The sequence below is a fragment of the Phragmites australis genome, chromosome 24 (assembly GCF_958298935.1).
Source record: "Phragmites australis chromosome 24, lpPhrAust1.1, whole genome shotgun sequence".
NCBI lineage: Eukaryota > Viridiplantae > Streptophyta > Magnoliopsida > Poales > Poaceae > Phragmites > Phragmites australis.
In genome coordinates, this window is record NC_084944.1 from 1,755,436 (window position 1) to 1,776,710 (window position 21,275).

The 21,275-nt window shown below is 49.7% G+C and overlaps 1 non-coding gene across 1 annotated transcript; it reads right to left on the reverse strand.

The window, feature by feature from the left end:
• TRNAG-GCC (transfer RNA glycine (anticodon GCC)) lies at window positions 1-71 on the reverse strand. Its single transcript has one exon. It is a non-coding gene; the product is annotated as a tRNA-Gly (tRNA).
• Window positions 72-21,275: the final 21,204 nt, after the last annotated feature.

Here is a 21,275-nt window from a genome sequence, read left to right on the forward strand (position 1 = left end):
TGCACCAGCCGGGAATCGAACCCGGGTCTGTACCGTGGCAGGGTACTATTCTACCACTAGACCACTGGTGCTTGTGTGCTTAGGATGTTGTGTCAACATCACTTAACTTTGTTTTACAAATAATCAGCTCTGCAACTCGACATTTCCACAAGCAGTCGTCGTCCTGGGGAGCAGGGAAGCAAGATCGCTTAAGGCCAAACATGATTTGCTGATGTTGCGTGGTTTCATTTCATCTCTATGAAACTACTAGTAATGAACTTTTCGTACATGATCACCTAAATTAACTAAAATCGATAATGTTGTTTCAAAATTATACACGTGTGCACCACCATCAATTTCTTTCAAGCTTCACCCCATGCTATTATCACTGCAACTCTGCAAAGACAGGAAAGTTCCCACCATACAAACACGACGAACACAGCAAAAAATGCCGCCATTACAAGGAAGAAGGAACACAAATCCAATCTCTTTATTAGTTACTAAAAAATTGATTACAATCCAATCTAAGTAGCGCACGAGCTTGCTTAGCTAGCAAAACGAGCTCGTGCTAGCAAAACGTTTATGCCATTAGTTATAAAAAATTGAACGGCCACACAATCGTCGGGCATTCAGTTGCTCATGATTGATATTAATTTTTTAGTAACTAATAAAGAGTGATTCGAAAAAAAAGCTTATACACACACGCACTCCCTCTCGCACTCTCCAAAATGGAAGCTTAAGGTTTATTTATTTCAGATTTTAGATTCTGTATTGTGCTCTACAATCAGATTATATAAATAAATAGACAGATTCAAAAAGCAAATTGCATCAATTCAAACCTGAATTGTAGCACAATCCATAATACAACTCAGAATAGCTTCTATAACTATAATCTAGAATCCAGATTCTCACAATCCGCAGAAAAACAAACACACCCTTAAGGAAGCTGCTGCACAGCACCAAAATGTCTCACGCAATTGAAGCAGATGTCACCAAGAACATTCTTCTCATCCTACTCCTCGACGTTGTCATCCTCCAGTGCGTAAATCCTCTCCGGCTGGCCGTCCTCCAGCGCGCGCATCCGCCTCCATATCCTCCTTAGCACACCGTCCACGGCGAGGACGACGGTGTCCTTTCCCACCCCTCTCATCTCCACAGTGCTCCCGTGGTGCCGGTACACCACCCTCGGCGCCATCTCCAGCATGCGCTTCCGCATCCTCCGCACCTCAGGCTCCCGCACGGCCTCGAGCGCCTCGGCGATCCTGACGCCGCTGAACACCACCGCCTCTTTCGATATGTGCACCGACAACTCATCGTACCGCGCGGGGGGGAGGTGCCAGTCGTACTGCCTCCTCGCCGCGACGTCCCCGAAGGACACGGGCACGCAGCCGACGATGATGGCGTCGAAAGTTGACCGCAGCGTCGGCATGTCCCTCGGTGCTGCTGGCAGAACCTGGCTTGTAGCATAGGGGTACATGTACCGGGTCGGGTTCGTGCGCGCCTTTGCCGCCGGAGCAGTCCACGATGACGCACGCGTCGGTGCTTCGCACACTCGGGGAGGATGGAGCCACGGATGTTAGGCCTGGACAAGCGCGAGGCGCCGCTCGCGAAGAGCATCAGCGTGCTACGGTGGGCGCGGCACGCGCGGGCAAACAAGGCGTGCAGCAGCGGGAGAGACACCGGGTGGAATGACGTCGGGTGCGGGACCGCATGCTCCTGCCACGGCCACGCGTGGGACCTCGGCAGCCGCAGCAGCGACGTGCTACCCCACAGCCTCGGCTCCATGCCCGGCGGCTGCGCCTAGTCCCACGCGGACCCCGCGACCACCAGGAAATGGTCGTGGCCCTGGCGGCACGACAGGATCCGCGGTTGGTCCCGCGCCAGGATCTCCACCAGCGCCGCGCCGTGCCGCGCGGGGTCGAGCACGTACGGTAGCGCGTTGAGCGCCGCATAGTAGGGCACGAACACCACGTCGACGTGGGCCGAGTCGTCGGCGAGGCAGTCCCGCTCCAGGATGCGGCGGTGGAAGAAGACCTCCAGGAGCCGCGCGTCGGTGCGGTACCAGGAGCGGCTGTGCGGGCCAAGGCTGTGGTTGGCGATCGACTCGCAGGACGGGACCGAGGTGGCCGCTGCGGACGGGTCGGCAAGCGGGAAGGTGTCGGCGCCGCAGTGGCGGAAGAGGTGCGCATTGAAGCGCGGGGGCAGGTGGAGAATGTGGATCTAATGCTATTTTTTATAAATATTTGTACAAATAATAAAAATATAAGACTTGCTTAAAGTATTTTTATAATGATCGATACACATACTAGTAATGTGGGAGAACACACTGTCAGCAAGCGACAGCACGCGTGCACGCTACCAGCGAGCGACAGCACGTGGGAAGCGGGCCCATGCGGGAGTGCAAAAGCGTGCGGCAGCGAGCGGTAGCAAGCGGGTGTGAGGGTGCAGGAGCACGCGACATGGGCCCACGTGGGGAGCAGAGCGAAATGCAGGAGCAAGCGGAATTTTCGGAGTGAAACGTCGGACGAGTGGAACAGCAGGTATTTGTTAAGTAGTACATAATCTAATGCTATTTTCTATTTTATTTCTCTTAGTTAAAAAATCTCTCACGTTCACCCTATATCCTACGTCCAACGCCTAAATATCTCTATCTCGACTGATTAAAAAGACTGCAAAGAATTTCGCTCCCGAAATTTCCGCTTCGCCCGCCCACGTTCCGCTTCCTCCTTTTTCGCCCGCATTGTGCATCCGATCTGCTGGATCCCTTCCGCCCCCGCCCTTGCTCCAACGCATTGCCGCTCGCTCCACCGACACCGCCACTCGCACCACCGCACGATCCCGCTCCTGATCTTCCTCCCCTCCTGCCCTCACTCCAACACGTCGTCGCTCGCACCATGGCACCGCCGCCCGCCATCACCTGGGTGGTAAGGACGGAGGTCGACATCGCCGCGTGGGACGACTTGGTCTCTGCCGAGCTCGCAAACGGCCTGCGCTAGATCCGGGACCATGGGTTCCTCTCGAGATCAAGCCTCTCTAGACTCCATATCATGGCGAGCGAGGGGAGGGGAGGGAGTTTGGGGTGGATGCCGGTAGTGGGGTAGCGGCCGGAGGGGCGATAATGGCACTAAAGCATGGAGTCTCTAATGCCGCATGCTCCATCCCCGTTTGTTGCCGAGGCAGTCACATCGTCAGAGTACCGCCACCTGGAGGTCACGTTGTCGCATGGCCCTTCCACCCGTCATGGGGACGCCACCTCTTCTTCCCGTCACGAGCCGCGATTCATCAACGACCCGCCGCCGCCCATCACGGAGGCTATCCCTTCGTTTCGGCGGCTCTGGGCATCCTTGTAGTCCACCTTCTCTCCTGCAAGTTCACCGTGCCGTGGCCAGTTGAGAGGGCACTTCATGCACGTGTTACTTCAACACATTTCAATATCTGGATTGTTAAGCTGACAATGATTGATCTGATCTATTGAAGCCTTGTTTGTTGCATTCGTTGGTTGTGTTTAATCCCATGTTTCGTTTTATCTCTATTCTTTTTTGGATGTTTCTTTTAGTAAAATAAAAAAAAATTATAATCTACAATTTTTGTGTGCAGGAGACCTACGGTGATATGTTTGTGTAGTACAAACAGGAGCTCACATGACCAATTCACGAAGCCGGTGAAATAATCAGAAGCATGAAGGCTCGACTCCAGCATGTGGCAATGAACAGGTACTATATTTCGAATAAGCCAAAAGAATCTGACGTAGAAGTAGGAAAGAACAAACGACAGTATATGCTACCTTAATTTTGACCCAAAAAGGTTTCAGTAAAATAGGGTGCTGTTGTGCAGATGTTCTTTATTTTTTACTTATAAAATCTGATTTTAAGTGCTCTTACAATTTCCTTTTGTAAGCTCATTGTTCATTGTTGCCTTTGCTTAAGTTCCTGTGATTATATCCAATAGCTGAACTTGTCGTCCTTTTCATATAGAAGTTATAGTCAATCAGACATTGAATATGAGGTCAGCAGACATGAACATGAACTTGCAAGACAGCAAGTTATTTAAAGTCTTAGAAAATTTATTTTACGAACCGTAAATCCATACTCCTTAGTCAAAGTATCAAAGCAAATTATTAAAGAGACAAAGTCTCAGAGCAAATTATCAATCTGCAGTTTGTTTTCTTTTATCTAACTGGCTAGGTGTGCATTGTTGAGACTGAATAAAAAGATTTCAGAATCACATTTCATAGCAGTAGCACCATAAACTTATCTAGATCTGGTGCACCTATCAATAACACTGGAGTGGGTCTGATGCCTTCATGCAAAACACTGAAGACCTTACACAAAAAAATTGGGAAAATAAACTGCACCCACATCTTGGATTAATAGGGCACAAGGTAGCACACAAATTAGTGTCCCTTGAATTTGATCAATCTGGCTGTTTGGTGCACATCCAACAGCGCACCCCCCCCCCCCCTCATCTTCTTAGCCCAACTGCCTCAGTTCCTCTCTTCTTGCGACAGTGCGCAGCCTTGTCTCTCTCGCACCACCTCGACTCTGGCGGATCTAGGTTTTAGATACGCCGCCACCTCCCAACAACTCTGTTTCTCATCCTAGCCGCCAGCATGCCCACCTTCTCCTATCCGACCCATGGCTCCAATGGCGTCAGCGGCGACCCTCAGCCACGTAATGTCTCGTGGAAATTTGATCACCTGTTGCATCCAACGGACCTTTAACTAGTTTAACTAAATATTCAAAACAAACATTGTTAACCAATGTTTGAACAGTAAAACTAAAAAAATTAAGAAGTATTTGTAAACATTGTTAATCTAGTCGGCCCAACCCCATTAGCTTTGATTCAGATACAAATACGCAGAGATTAGCCCAACTGTTTCCACCTCAACATAAATGGGCCTAATATCTTTTTGTTTGACCATGCAAGTGATGGGCTCAATTATACATGCCGTATCGAAACTGCAGCCCATTTTTTCAGTAATTCGAACCTGAACCAATCCATCAGATCATAACAAACAGAAACGCTGATACCTTCAGCTTCAGCCCCAACTTGATCAAGGAAGGTTCATCTCGTGATTCGATTGGTTGGCCTCTGTTCGCCCGTCAATGGAGGTCGATGCAGCCAGCTTATTCGTCCACGCTTCCCAGGCTACATGTGCCTGATTTTGCGTTGTTCAGGCGACGGCGATTTAAGAAGTGTTAGCGGCGCGGTTCTATGTGAAGCAGGAATTTTCGTCGCTATTGGTTTAGGGGGAGGTTATGAGAGTAGAATAGATAGGCGGTGGGTGCAGGCGTGGGCTTGGAGGCAGCGGCTGCAGATCTAGTGGCTGGGATGCCATTGGAGACGGTTGAAAGCGGGAGGGGCTTGGAGTGAGCAAACACGACAAAGTGACTAGGACGAAGGAGATGAAAAGAAACTCACGCGTTGTGGGCTACTGTTCCTGAAATTAAAGCTATTTTCATGCAACTGAAATATAGGATGTGGGGAAAATAGCTTCTCCCTTATTTAGCTAATTCAGTACAAATATATAGGGACAATTTGCTAGGTAATACCGTAAAAGCTGTAAAAATTGAAAAACAACATCGGTGCGAGGATGACATGTGGGTCATAAGCGTATGGAGGTTATAAATCCATATATTATCCCCACAGTTAATAATATTTTTTAATATGAGCATTTTTACGATGGTATCTATCCAATTTTATAATTATATAGCTGTAGGCTATAGCCATTAGCTGCAGTACGTGGGGTTGGGCTTTGCATCTGCTCGCTGGCAAACTGTGCTTGTACGCACGCCGGCTGTAGGACGTAGCTGCTGTAGAAAGGAGAATGGATCAACTGGCGCTTGTCTTGATCTCTGAGATGGTGTACATATATGTGTTACAATATATGGCCGATGCCATCTACGCGATGAGCGGGCGAGCGCAGAGTGCGCGGATGAGCGCGTCGCGCGGGCATGCGCGGACGAGCGCGTCGCGCGTGCATGCGTGGACGAGCGCGCGGCGAGCGGGCGGCGTGGGCGAACGGCCGCGGACGTGCGCGCGATGAGCGGGCCGCGAGGACTAAGCCTAGCCGCTGGAGGAGTTCCGCTGACACCCCCCCCCCCGCAGTCTCGATAATTTGTTCGGTGACGGAGAGACTGTTTCTGAAGTCAATGAACAGCGCCGTCGGTAGTCCTTTGGTGAACACGTCGGCGAGTTGACGCGCACTGGGAACGTGCGTGACGCGGAGCTCCCCAATGGCGACCTTTTCGCGGATGAAGTGAATGTCAAGCTCAATATGCTTGGTACGCCGGTGATGAACTGGATTCCGCGACTTATAGACGGAGGAGATGTTGTCGCAGAACGCCACAGTCGCCGCAGGAACCGTGCAGTGGAGTTCGCCGAGGAGGTGTTGAAGCCAGGAACACTCGGCGACGGCGTTGGCGATGGCACGATATTCGGCCTCTGCGCTTGACCTCCATACCGTGGTCTGGCGCTTGGAAGACCACGAGACGAGGGAGTCACCGAGGAAGACGCAGAAACCCGATGTAGAACGTCTCGTGTCCGGACACCCAGCCCAGTCGGCGTCGGAATACGCCGTGATCGTGGGCGATCTTGCTGCGCGGAGCTGGATGCCGAGGCCGCTGGTCCCTTTGACGTACCGTAGGATGCGCTTGAGCATCGTCTGGTGGACGTCCCGCGGCGCGTGCATATGCAAGCAGACCTGCTGTACCGCGTATGCAATGTCCGGACGGGTGAGCGTCAAGTATTGCAAGGCGCCGACGAGACTTCTGTAGGTGCTGGCGTCACCGAGGAGCTGGCCTTCGGTAGCTGAGGCTTTCGGCTTCGTGTCCGCGGGGGTGGCAACAGGGTTACAGTTGGCCATCCCTGCGCGCTCAAGTAATTCATCGACGTACTGCGTCTGGGACAAAAAGAACCCATCACGGTTGCGTTGGACGCCGATGCCGAGGAAGTACTTGAGAGGCCCCATGTCCTTGACAACGAAGGCGTCTCGTAGGCGGTCGATGAAGTGCCGAAGCAGCTGCGCAGTCGAGGCACACAGAATCATGTCGTCGACGTACAGAAGGAGGTACGCCGTCGAGCCGTTCCGGTGGTAGACGAAAAGGGAGGAGTCCGCCTGGGACTGGACGAAGCCCAGAGACTTGGCGTGGCTGACAAAGCATTCGAACCATGCGCGTGGTGCTTGCCGGAGGCCGTAGAGTGACCTGGACAGAAGGCAAACGGCGTCCGGGTGGAGGGGGTCGACGAAGCCGGTGGGCTGTTGACAGTAGACCTGCTCCTGGATATTGCCGTGGAGGAAGGCGTTGGAGACGTCGAGTTGGTGAGCCAGCCAACGGTGCTTTGCCACGAGCGTCAACACGGTGCGGATTGTGGCCGGCTTGATCAACGGTGAGAACGTCTCGCCAAAGTCGATGCCCGGCCGCTGGTTGAACCCCCGAACAACCCATCGAGCTTTGTAGCACTCGAGGGTGCCGTCGGAGTGCAGCTTATGCTTGAAGACCCACTTTCCCGTGATGATGCGTGTTCCTAGCGGACGAGGAACGAGGGTCCAGGTCTTGTTGGCCTGCAAAGCATCAAACTCGCGTTGCATGGCGTCGTACCAGTGCGGGTCCTTGAGGGCAGTGCGGACGCTGCTCGGGACGGGGGAAATCGAAGCCGTTGCTGTCATCGCGTACTTCGGGTTTGGCTTGTGGACGCCTACCTTTGCTCGGGTCAACATGGGATGGCCCGCGGGACCGGGTGCTGCCTGTGGCGCGACGGAGGGAGCGGGCGATGCTGGCGGCATTGAAGACGCGGCGGTAGGGTCTGTCGTTGGGGCAGACGAGGCGGACGGTCGGTGAAGAGCCGATGACGGAGGTCGTGGTGTGGAAGGCGTAGTCCCGGTGCCACTTCGTGCGCCGCGCTCACCGGGCGAGGTCAGAGGGTGCGGCGTGGACGTTCCAGGCCCGCGTCTCGTGACGGGCTTGAGCTGGGCACGCGCCAATGGCGAAGGTGGCGCTCGTGGATAGAGTGGCCGGGGAGGAGTCGCCTCGCATGCCTGGGAGTGTCTGGGTGCGTCGGGGGCGACGTTGGCATCGCGAAACGGGAAGACGTTCTCGCCGAAGACGACGTGGCGCGACGTGAGCACCCGGCGTGTCGCGGCGTCATAACAGCGATATCCGCGGTGATCAACAGGGTAGCCGATGAAGACGCACGGCGTGGATCGCGTGTCGAGCTTGTGTCGCGAGGTGGCCGTGAGGTTGGGAAAACAGCGGCAACCGAACACGCGGAGGTCGTCATAGGTGGGCGCCACGCCGAAGAGGAGGGCGAACGGCGTTGTAGACCCGGTGGCGCTGCAAGGGCGACGGTTGATGAGGTAGGTCGCTGTGGCGAGCGCCTCTGCCCAAAACGCCAATGGGGCTGCACTGTGAATAAGCATAGTACGAAGACAATCGTTAAGAGTGCGGAGAACGCGCTCGGCCTTCCCATTTTGCTGCGATGTATAGGGGCAAGAGAGGCGGAGCTGAATTCCGTGAGCGGAGAAGAGGAGACGAAGGGCTGCGGAGTCATACTCCCGGCCATTGTCAATCTGAAGAGCTAGAATGGGCAACCTGAATTGTGTATGAACATAGGCAATGAACGCTCGGATGGTCAGAAGAACTTCCGATTTCTGACGCAGAGGAAATGTCCATAGATAGTGAGTGTAATCATCAAGAAACACAACATAGTATTTATAGCCGGAATTGCTGAGTACAGGTGAGGTCCAAACATCGGAATGAATTAACTGAAAGGGAAAAAAAGTTCAAGAGGCAGATGTGCCAAACAGCAAACGGACATGCTTGCCCATCCGGCAAGAAGAGCAGGAGTGTTCATTAGATTTATTACATTGAAACGGAAACTGCAGTAGTACTTGTGAGAGAACGGGTTGTCCGGGATGCCCCAGCCGCTGATACCACAAGGAGATCTCGGAGTTCGCGGTGAGGGCCTAATGGCGTGGGAGCCGCAGGGGGTAGAGATCGCCGCTGCTCTCACATCGGAGCCTCTGCGCTTTGGTATGAAGATCCTTTATGGAGAAACCAGCAGGGTCAAATTCAATGGAAACATTATTGTCACGAGTGAGACGGCGAACGGAGATCAAATTCTTGATTAAAGTCGGCGAGACAAGAACGCCGTTCAAATGAAGAGGAGAGGTGGCAGTAGGAATGTATGTCTGTGCTTGATGCGTGACCGGCATACGAGCACCATTACCCACTGTGATAACAAAGGAAGAAGGCTGGAGAGAGGAGGGATTGAAGTTACCGGGGGAGGAGGACATGTGCGACGTCGCGCCGGTGTCGAGGTACCAGTCAGACGCGCTGGATGGATGATGTGGAACTCCGGCGGAGTTGAGAGCCGCATAGAGAGCGCCGGTGTCGAAGGAGTTCGAGGAGCCGCTCGAAGAAGGTGGAAGCAGATGACTCGCCGTCATCGCCTGCTGCGGCTGGAACGGAGGGCGGGGTCCCAGAACGCCGGCTCCGGGCGCGCGGAAAGGCATGGGCCATGCCTGCACCATGCCCTGCCACGGGTTGTACCCGGCTGCCCATGGCGCGTTCGAAGGATTGGAGCTGAAGGGCGCGCCGCCGTGGCCGCCGCCGCCGCGACCGCGCTTCTTGTTGGAACGGTTGTTGCCGGGCCGGTTGGGGCGGGGCGCGTTGGAGGAGGAGGAGCCGTCGGTGGAAGCCGCGTTGGAGGAGCCGGAGGGGATCCCCGATCGGGCGCCATGGCTCGCGGCGAGAGCCTGCCCGGCCTCGACGTTGTCGTCGTGCTGGGCGCTGAGCTCCTCCAGGAGCAGGAAGGAGCGTGCACTCAGGAAGGTGTGCGGCGGGAATTTGGAGGTGATGACGGGCTTGGCGTAGCGGTACCGAGGATTGAGACCGCGGAGAAGGTTGAGCACCTGGCTCGGTTCGGAGACGGGGTGGCCGATGTCGCGCAGCTGATCGGCGAGACGCTTGAGCTTGGTGCAGTAATCGCTGATGGAGAGGTCGCCTTGCTGCGTCGAACGCAGTTCGGCTTCGAGGTAGACCGCCCGCTGGAGCTCGTTGTCGAGGAAGAGGTCCTCGATGGCGCGCCACAGGGAGTGGGCGGTGTGGCGCGGACGACGAACGATGTCGAAGACGGCCTTAGAAGCGGTGGTGAAGATCCAGTTGACGATGCAGGCGTCAACTTTGCGCCACTCGCCGTCACGCTCCTCGGACGGGGTCGGCGAGCGAACGTGACCCTCGACGCCGAACGTGACGAGGACGGAGTCGAAGAAGCAGCGCCACTGGCCATAATTGGCCTCGTCAATGTCCAGCGTGACAGAGACGTGGGAGCGGATGGAGACCGCCTGGAGGACGGCGGAAGAGGCGGGTTCGACGGGAAGCTCGTTGTCGGAAGAAGCATCTGAGTGCGTGGAAGAGGGCGCCATTGATGCGGAAGCAGAAGCGAAGGGAGTGTTGAAAGAAACATTGGGCTCTGATACCATGTAGAAAGGAGAATGGATCAATTGGCGCTTGTCTTGATCTCTGAGATGGTGTACATATATGTGTTACAATATATGGCCGATGCCATCTACGCGATGAGCGGGCGAGCGCAGAGTGCGCGGATGAGCGTGTCGCGCGGGCATGCGCGGACGAGCGCGTCGCGCGTGCATGCGTGGACGAGCGCGCGACGAGCGTGCGGCGTGGGCGAATGGCCGCGGACGTGCGCGCGATGAGCGGGCCGCGAGGACTAAGCCTAGCCGCTGGAGGAGTTCCGCTGACAGCTGCAACTCCGCCTCTGTATGTTAGGTACGCAACAGGACGACGCCCTGCACCGCAATCATGCGGAAACGTGCAGCTGCAGCAAGCATGCGGCTCGTTTTGGTGATCTGGCGACACGTCAGATCTGGTGAGCCTGAACAGTAGCTATCGCTCGTCCTACTCTGTAGTCTGTAGCATCTGTGTAGTGCGTACATGGTGCGCACAGCAATCATGTATCGATCGATGGCTGCACTACCAGCTTGAATTTAGGCAGCTGCAGACCAGTAATTAAAGCTAGCTTAGCTACCTAGTGATCCGTGTTAATTAGACTGCTCTCGAAAGTCACAATGTATAGTTTGATATGGAGAGCATTAAATTGATACAAAGAAACAACCCCTGCAATATATAGCATCGTATCGTTGTTTCATAGGTTTTCAAAACAATTAATTGTTACTTTTGTGAATAAACTATTTATATGATACAACATAATTTAAGCTGTACGGTCATATCACGTCAAGCTATATCTCGGTATTCTTCTCTCGCATCTTTAATTCATTGTCATATCATTAAAAAAAAAACACGTGTGACGATTGTACTGCACTCGTTATAACACCCACAATACATATATCAAATATGCGGACCACTTAATAAATATTTACATTTTCTATTCTCCTTCCCCTGCCACGTTCTCTCCCCACCCCTTACATGTCACCTCCTCTTCCTCCCTTCTCTCTCTTTCCTTGCAACGCTCTCTCCAACCGCAGCGAGCACACGCTGACGCGAGACGTGGTTTCTCAAACGTAACTACACATTGTGTCGCCATTGATACACGAGCTAACTCTCAATGACCCATGCTCGGCCGGCAGCGACTACAGGGCCTGCCACGCGACGAGCTCAACACGAGCGTGCGGCTTACAAGGCCGATGCGAGAGGCGTGGGCAATGCGGTCTGCAGGCGTGAGCAGACGCGTGCGTGCAGCCAGCAAGGGCGACGCGGCCACACGCGTGCGTGCAGTGTAGGCAGCGGATCCGGCACGAGCACGGTGCGCTCTCCAACCTCGCCCGAAAAGGCGGGCGGCTCCGTGCACGTGGGTGTGGCCGACGTGCGGTGCAGGAGTAGTGCGAGCATGGCAGCGAGTGCATCCTCCTGCTCAATCTCCCTCCCAAGTGCTTGTCGGCGGTGGCTACAAAGAGAAGGCTGTGGCGGCGGCTTGAGGAGCCATTTTGGCGGATGGCGACAGCAAGGCGGTGCAACACAGGGAGCACGGGGGGGAGCGACTGTGGGAAAGAAGAGGAACCACGACACAAATCGATTGCCGATGGTGCGACCGTCTTTTCTAGAAACTCCGGCGATGGCTTGGCGGGAGGGTGCGGTGAGCAAGGGTGAAGGCGAGCACGAGGCCAGCCCGCAGCGGTGCGCGTCAGGGTGCGGTGTGCGGGGCAGATCGGATCCGCGTGGGAGGGGAAATGGATGTGTTGGTTTTCGTGTTGGAGCCATGTCTTATGGAAGATACCGTTTGCTTCTCTTTCCTCTTCTGGCTCCAATGCCTATTATGACTAGCCTCACTACAATATTATTATAATAATCTTTAATTAAAAATATTTTTTATTAATTTTATTTTATTTAGATGTTTTGCTTCTCAAATCGTACGAAAATTGAATGTAATTTTTTATTATAAAATTATCTATTTATTAATCATATTGATATAGACTCTTAAGTTTAATCTAGACCATTAGATATTCATAATAATAGGTGATCTAGATTATTTATTTATTTTTCCAATTAATGTGGTAATTTTCTAACCTTAAGAATGAATATGATAACTCTTTTTAATACTCAAATAATAACATAATAGATTCCAAGTCAAGTTAGAAAAAAAAATCCTACATAACACTCATTTAATATGTATGATGCTACCGTTCATAATACTGTAGTTCCAGAAAGGATGTTTGTCCGTTTAGAAAGGATGCTCGGATGCCTCCCGAACGAAGGTGAACCTGTATGTTCATCTTGTATAAATATGCGATCCAATGAAACGAAACATAATGAATTCAATCTTAAGTCCATCTCTATCTCTGAAATCTCTACTACTCTCAACAAAAACTAACGAAAGACCTGTGAGTGGTTACGGCCAATCATCGCGAAGTGGCCGCCGCCGAGAACGCCCGTCGGCATCACCCGCGCGCTAAGCATGCATGCAACACGTAGTAATTAATTGTTAGACGAATTAGGCTGCCGATTATATTCAACACTGAGCGCGAGTTCTGGGTTGTAATCCACGTGACCACGTGCGCTCGTGTGACCCAGATTGACAACCAGTAGTGGAGCCGGAGGCCCGGAGCAAGCAAGCTTGTTTAATTAGTAGTGGTAATGCAAAGTACTCCCTCTAATCATCAAATATAAGTTTATTAGAAATATAGATACTATCTCCGGTATGACACTTTTAACTAAGATCATCTCTAGCAGATATTTTAAAAATTTATCCCATATAATATTATTATAGCATCCTCTAATACTATTACAGTATCATCTATTTTTTTTATCTCCAACAGCTAACATATTTTCTCCCTTTCATTATTCTCCTCCTCTCATCGGACCTACGTGCGTACATTATGTACAGTGATACAGGATCTTTTTTTCTCCTCAAATTTGCCAGCTCACTTCCTCTCTGTAACACTGTTCATCCAAAAAAAAACTCCGCTAGAGCTCCGCCAGCTGCTCGCGATCAGCAAAACCAGCAAAAACACGTTGCTACAGTTATTTACAATACGGAAGATGACTCTCTTGGAGATGGCCTAATAGCATAACAGACCATCATCAGCTGATGATTATTGTTATCCGGCCACTTGAGACTTGTTATCCGGCCACTTGATTATTAGCACAGACGCCGATGCCTTCCTGGGCGGCCGGCGCCCCTTGGCGACAGCGAAACGCGAGATAGCCAGACCAGCTACAGTTGCCATGCGTAGGTTCCAGCTAAATAATTTGGGAGAGACTGTATACATCACTCTACCTGAATTTTGAATGCCAGACGGTCGATGCAATCTGAGCGTTGGATTCTAGACGATTCTAGACGAACAGTCAGATGGTCTTCTCCAACCATCTGACGTCGGAGAGGTTAATTCGGGGCAAAGATAAACCTGTTCCAGTCATGACGTCGTACGACCGACGTCACCGGTTCGGCCACATGAAGCTTCTGTACAACTTCTCACGAATTGGCTTGTCGCTTCGTCGAATAATCAAAGCCTCGTAGCTAGCTGGCTTGATTTCGTCGTAATTCTGGGGATGGAACGGATTGGTTCGTCGATCCCTCTGTCTGCTTTCGCTTGACCTCAGCTTTCTCTGAATACTCTGATGGACCTATCACCCATGACGATCGATGTGCCAGCAGCTGCGTAAACCATACGTGTGAACAAAGACAGCTCGGCCAACCGCATGCATGCCAAGCGGCGACTTGGCCGGACACGCGTACGCGCCGACCTTTCTCGTGTTCCGACCGACGAATCCGATGCTCACCGTCAGCGCCACGCACGCGTGCTGACTTTCGCAGCTGTGCGCACTCCCACCGACAGAAAACGTCGCGGCCGAAGACGACGACGGCGACGAGACGTGCCGGCGGCGGCTTGACGTGCGATCGACCTCACTAGCCTGTCAGCGACACAGACAAGCTAGCTAGCTTGCTTGCTTGGTGCTTGCATTGGTTAGATTCAGTGGCAAGTTGGTCGGAGCCTACAGGGTTTCTGCGGCGAAAGGGCGCGGTACCTTCGCCCTTGAGACACAATTGCCATCGCCACCAAACCACCACGGGTGTTTAGTTGTCTAAATATTTCTCGATTAGTTTGATGGGTGTGTATAATTATAACGATTGGTGATATTTTAAGAGGGAGTGTGAATTAGGATATTTAGAAAACTAACTAATTTGGTTCTAAAATCTTTACAAAATAAATACATCTTAATTTCTATTTAAATATATTCTAATTTATCTAGTGTGTCTATTATACTATTTAAAAAAGATTACAACCTATCTAGTAGATAGTTAAATAGTAAGAATGTAAAAACGAAAACGTAAATAAGATAGAGAGAATAAATTTGACATAAGAAAATTTTATCTCGTGGTATGGATGACATGAACGTCACTAATAGTACATGTTAGAGCTCCACCAAAAATATGCTACTAGTCAGCACCCGGTCATGACTCTTCAGCCACCAAACTATCAAAACAAAGCTTTAAGTCGGATAAGCAACCAAGGCAAGACCTCACCACTAGCCTCTTTTCCGTTGGTTTACCACCGTGATCACTTCAGAGCTTGAGCCACTAAGTCAAGGATCTCCGCGTCACTATACACGTGTCTTGCCGTCGCTCCACACTAAGTTGTAGAGTCAACAAGTTTGGATAACTTTGGGTTAAGTTGCCAACGAGTCATCAAGACTCTAAAGCGCTAGCGTACTACTTAGTACAAGCTAGGATCACTCCTTGATCATTCCTTGATCATTAAAACTTCTACAACTTTCTAAAACAAATAACAACCTTAGCCTAGATAAAAAAGAATGCAACTACGTGATTTAAACTGGGACAAGACAACGAAACAAGCAAGATAACTAAGAGAGAGAATGATAAAAAGAAAGACTTGCAAGAACCAAGATACTCAAAGTAAAATGCGGGAATGTAAATAGTTGAAGAAGAGAACACTAATTTTTTTCCCGAGATTTCGAGAAGTTGGCACTTCCCTCTAGTCCTCGTTGGAGCATCCATCAAGGATGTAGCTCCCCCTTGAGTCACCAAGACTCAAGTGCTCCCTCTTAATGGCCCCTTCTCCATCTCCGGATTGGCGGGCATCAAACCAAGTACATCATCTCTTCCCGGGGCTCCCACAAGTCCTCCAAGAGCTCACCGAGAACACCTTCGATCACCAAGACCGTCTAGGTGTTGCCAACCACCAAGAGTAACAAGCTTCAAGCTTCACTTGACAAAGACAAAGCCTAGACAACAGCTAGATGCACACTTATTACTCTCCAAGCACTAAAGATGTCCTTAATCTTCAACTAAGAACTTGAAATTAAACACAAGTGCTCTCTCTTGCTTCTAAATGACACACCAAGTGTATGAGCTGCTACAGGGTCGCAAGAGCACCTTATGAGACCAAATGAGTGGGTATTTATAGGCTAAGGATCAAGAATTAGCCGTTGTCTAACAACCCAGAATTTTTCTTAACGCCGGAAGGTCCGGTGTGAATAACTCTCTCCACATCGGAATATCCGGTGCTAATACCCCTGACAGAATAGCCGTTAACTGTTTCATTAGCCGTTAAAGCTCCGGCGTTTCATCCGGACTAACACCGGATCATCCGGCGCATTGAAACCGGCCAGATGATAGTTTGCAACCTCTTTGTATAAAATCATCCGGCGATTACTCTTCTCTAGGCCGGACCATCCGGCGTGTAGAATCAAGCCAAGACTGTACTGCAAATATTTCTCCGGTGATCTCACCACTCGAATGCCGGACCATCCGGTGTGGACTTCAACAATTTTACAACTCAGAACTCTTAGGAAATTGCTCCGGTGAGTACACTCTTCATACAGAGGATCATCCGGTGAGTTGAATTTTCGCTGAATTTATCTAATTCAAACAATCTTGAGTTCTAACTTCTTGGACACTGAACCAAAAGCTTGTATGACCAACCTAGCTCTAGAAATTCATAAGTGTGCATCAACTATATCTAGACTCACCTAGGTCAAGCTACAACTCTTAACCCCCCTTTATAGTACGGTCAAAAGACTAAAAAGAAATAGAACCTATACTACTCTAAGTGTCTTTCATCTCCTTATGACACTTAGAACTAGAAGATCCTTAATCTTCATGTACCGGTCCTTTGATCGTCCATATAAGCGCTTAAAGGGCCAAGAGTATAAAGGCATCATTGTTAACTAAGTTTTTCTTTTTCTTTAATACTGTTCAAAACGCATACGTTAGTCACAATGATACGATTGTCATTAATCACCGAAACTCTTACCTCTTACCTAGGGGCCTAGATGCTACAAGCACCTAGCTACAACTCACTCTAGGCCTATAAGCTCTAAATAGTTTCTAATTTTGTGCTTAATTACCTTAAATGATCACTTTAAGTACTTTGGTGGCTTGTATATCTTCTCAAGTGTATATATGTTTCTCTAGACAGCCAACCTTCAAATGACTGAGCGGAGGGATATTTATAGTTTCAAACTCGCGCATAACCATTAAACTAATGGCTCAGAAAAACTGTTAGTACCGGATTATCTGGTGACAATAGAAGTACAATCACCGGACAATCTAGTGAGTATACCATCATTAACTAGCCGTTGGATTTCACACAAAATCATCCTAAACATTGGATACTCTGGTGGATTTTTCAACTTCATCACCGGACCTTTCGATGAGTTAACTTCAACCAAATCATGCCACTTCTTCTCTATGTAAAATAGTCCAGTGCATTTCCTCTTCACACCGGAACATCCGGTGAGTTAAGTTTCAATCTTCAACTTCTAACACATTCTCTACAAGAAATGCTCTGATGATGATACTATGGTGTACACAATACATTCATCAGACCATCCGGTCACCTGATCTACATTCTTCAGCACTTAGAATCGTCTCTGCAAGAATTGCTCTGGTGCTTTATACCCTTCATCACCGGACTATACGATCAGTGCACAGCCTGTAAACTTTCTCTGAGAATACTCCAGTGTGTATCATTTTCCTCAACACCGGACTATATTGTGGCTTCATCGATTTTGCCCTTTTCTGCACGTAAAGCTCCGGTGTGTACACTTTCTTCTACACTGAACTATTCAGTGAGGACTTTTCTCCTGAGATTTCTCCAAATCAATCAAACTTTTTCATGGCTGCACAATAATTTCAAAAAGAAATGTGTATACGGTCTCGCCACCAAACCACCTGCATCTACTGTTCTCGTTTGTATAAACAGATACAAATATACAATCTCACTCTAGCTGAAGAGTGAAGCTCAATTTGAACTTTACTCCTCATCCTGGCTGAGCAGATACATGCTATGCATCCGTTAATGCAAGCGGACTCACTTATCAATATCACAAAATCATCTTCATACGAGTAACCAATAACAATCTTAACTCTTATATATGTTCATATGGTCTCAGATTAAGTCAACCAAATAGAAAATCTGTTCAATCTGTTCAAATAAATACAATTAACTAAATACTTTTTTTAACACATATAACTATATTCAGACTGCTTATTCTTAACCTACTTATATAATATAGCCCTATAAAATCTCGTTCTAACAAACAAACACATCTCAGTTCACAATATAAGTAAAGTCACAGATATTATTCCTCTCTAATTTTGCTTAGCAAAGTTAGAGAATACTCATCCGTGCTAATAATAGTATACACTTTTACCACATTTCATACAGCCATTCGTTTTTTCTTTAGGGGATCGATGGCCTTAAAGAACTCGCAAAAGCAACATGGGGAACTGTGTACAACAGTTGGGTCTAAGGTTTACAAATGCATTTTATTTTCAAAAATCGCTTAGCGGCTGTAACTACGGCAACCACACAGGATTCGATGAAATTCGGTAGAAACCAATCGAATTTTGTCTTTTTTTAAATTTTAAATTTGAGTTTGGTCAATAACCGTTCGGTTTATGAATATGATTTGGACTGAATCGTTCAGTAACCACGATAACCATAATTACCGATGATATTTCGAACTTTGGTTGGGTTGTGACAGGATCTGAAGCCTACCACACCGTTGTCTGCAAACGCAATCGCATCCAATGCCAACAGTTTTTGCTCCGCCTTTTGGTGCCCATGAACCCATGTACAGTGCAATGTCTAGGTGTGCTCATAAAAAATTCTCAATTGTATTTGTAAATGTTTTTAGTTGGATGGTAAGTGATTACTTAAGCATCATTGTCTATATTTGTACTAACAAGATAATTAATTATCTTTAAACATATATGATCTTTATTTATTATAAATTATAATTTTAATGTAGGTGCTTAATACTCTTTTCCAGCATATGACTATAAACACCTACTATTGTTCATACTCTTATGGGATTTAAATAGCCACCCTTCACACACCCTCCACCTCTAGCTCAACCTTATCGCCACCGCATAACCTGTAACTACTTCGCCGCTACCGTCACATCGCACACCCCGTGTCTTCCCGCTTCTAGTCAAGGTCTTCCTCGACGTCTTCCTCGACGTCATCGAGCCCCTAACCCCCGTAAGAAATTGTTCCGGGATAAAATATAATCGTTTCAAAGGAAAGAAAAGAAAATTGTTCCAAATTTATAAGAAAAATACTCCAACGAAAAACCAAATGTATCAGACGGAGGTGGCTAGGAGCCACGTCGAGCATAGGAGGAGGACGAGGGAGACTGAGCACACAAGCACGCACGTGGCCGCCGGAGAGATGAAAGGAGGAGCACACCTTCTTGCAAGATCCGTAGAAACGCGCCGCTGAGAAAACGAAGCCAACGGGGAGCGCTCTCGATGTTGGCCGATTGTAGCAGGAGTGGAGTGCGAGGGTGATAGGAAGCTCGAAGGAGGCGACAGCGGGATGCGGGAAGTCAAAAGGAGGAGCGACAGAAGGGTACACCAAAGTAGGATCCGAGTGGCACAGACGATGTATGGTATTCCTGCCGTACGGGAGAGCAAAATCAACGCCAAATTATTACTATGGAACACTAATAGTAAGACCATCTCCAACGGTTTCCCTTCAGGGGCCAAAATCCCTTCACGACGGGATTTTCGTTCCCTTCAGCGCTCCAACGGTTTCCCTTCACGGTTCCCGTCACGACGGGATTCCCAGGGTCATTCCCTTCAGAACGGGATTCTCTCTCCATTCCCTTCGCGATTCCCCTCGAGGGGAAGCTGTTGGAGATGAGAGGAAATAAAGGGAATAAGAATGGGGAAGGGAATCGGGAAGGGAACGAAATGAAGGGAATATGGTTGGAGATGGTCTAACCACTCCGGGCGTATAAAGAAACGGGAGAAGCTCGCGGTTTACGAGAACGTCAGGTCCCACTGGCACTGCTCCTGCTCCTGCTTGTAAACATCTCATCTCGTTTGCAAAGTTCAGGTCCCACGTGTCAAGCAAGGCAAGCTTTATAGTCAGACACTGTAAGCAATACGACTGGCTTCCTATCCGTTCGCAAAGTTCGAGGATCTGGATTCGGAGGTAGCATTCCGTCGGTGTCAGGTAGCGGTGGCGCTTGGGTTGCAGCAGGTGCTGCTGTCATTCGTCCGCGGAGCTGTCTGCCTCCATTTTTTTAGGACGGAGGCACGTCAGTGCCAGCTCCGGCTAGCCGCCCCGTGCATCTGAAGAGAACAACGCGAAGCTCAGTTCTCGATTCGGTGCCCCCAGAAAAACAGCACGCCGAGCTCCACCGCTTAGGGGCTGTTTGGTTGCCCGGCCCTGCACGTGTATTGGGGCTGGCCTGGCTCCCACCGGCCTGGTTTGGAAAAAACGCGGATGAAGTCCGTTTGTATGGAGCTAGATCGGCGCAACATTTTTGCATCGGTGCGGAATGCTGGTGCAAGCGCGCAACCAACCATTCAACCAAATATCCTTTCGCTGCACACCCGTATCCAGCCAACCCACGTCCAAACTGTCAGAAAAACTAGAGTTTTATGATATAATTTGAACCTGTTTCTATCTCTAAAATTTGACCTTTTTAAATATATTTTATCTCTTAGAGATTAATTCTATCTCTTAGGGGTTTTTGATACTATATATACGGAGTAACACCTCTCATTATAAACACAGATAAATAAAGAATAAGTAGTTTTTTTTCTCTACATTGTGTATTTTTTGCAATTGTACTCTCGAGGGATCTCTGGACTACACCAGGTAGTAGCTATTTCTTAACACGTTATCAGTATGAAGCCTTAACAGAGACCAAGCTAGCAGAACGAATATATTGTGATCGATCTGCATTGAATTGACATTGTCGTCAAGTGTGCAAGTTATGACCTAGCCTATATGCCCTACGCGACACAAATCGCTCGCAAGGATTGAAAGGTACGATCGATTTGTAGCGCCCAATCACAACGAACACGACTGGTGGAGCTCGCAGCCACCACCTCGCCGCCGGCTGGCACCAGCGGCCGTCGTCTCTTCACATATCGGAAAATAAAGGAACATGTCACCGATTGGCAAAGCGGCGACCACCCTCCCTGCACAGATTGAAAAAGAGAAAAAGAATGTGGAGGTGCACGACACATCGCGGCATGAAGCTTGTGGCCTCGCTGCACCACCACCGACGGCAACCGTCCATGTACATGGTGCCTCGAAGGCCACCGACACAAGATCGAAACAAAGAAAAAAAGGAGGGAAAGAGGGAGTACACCCCCGACATGAAGTCAGCGGCTTTGTAGCTCTGTCGCCCGCCCACACGCGTGACCGCTCGAAGCAACACGCCGCTGAATTGCCATCGCTTGAAGTAGGCCGCCCACCGCGTCACGCACGAGCGCTCCCACCAGTGTATGTGTCGCTCGAAGCACGTGCCGCTCGAAGCAGCCACTGGCACCGC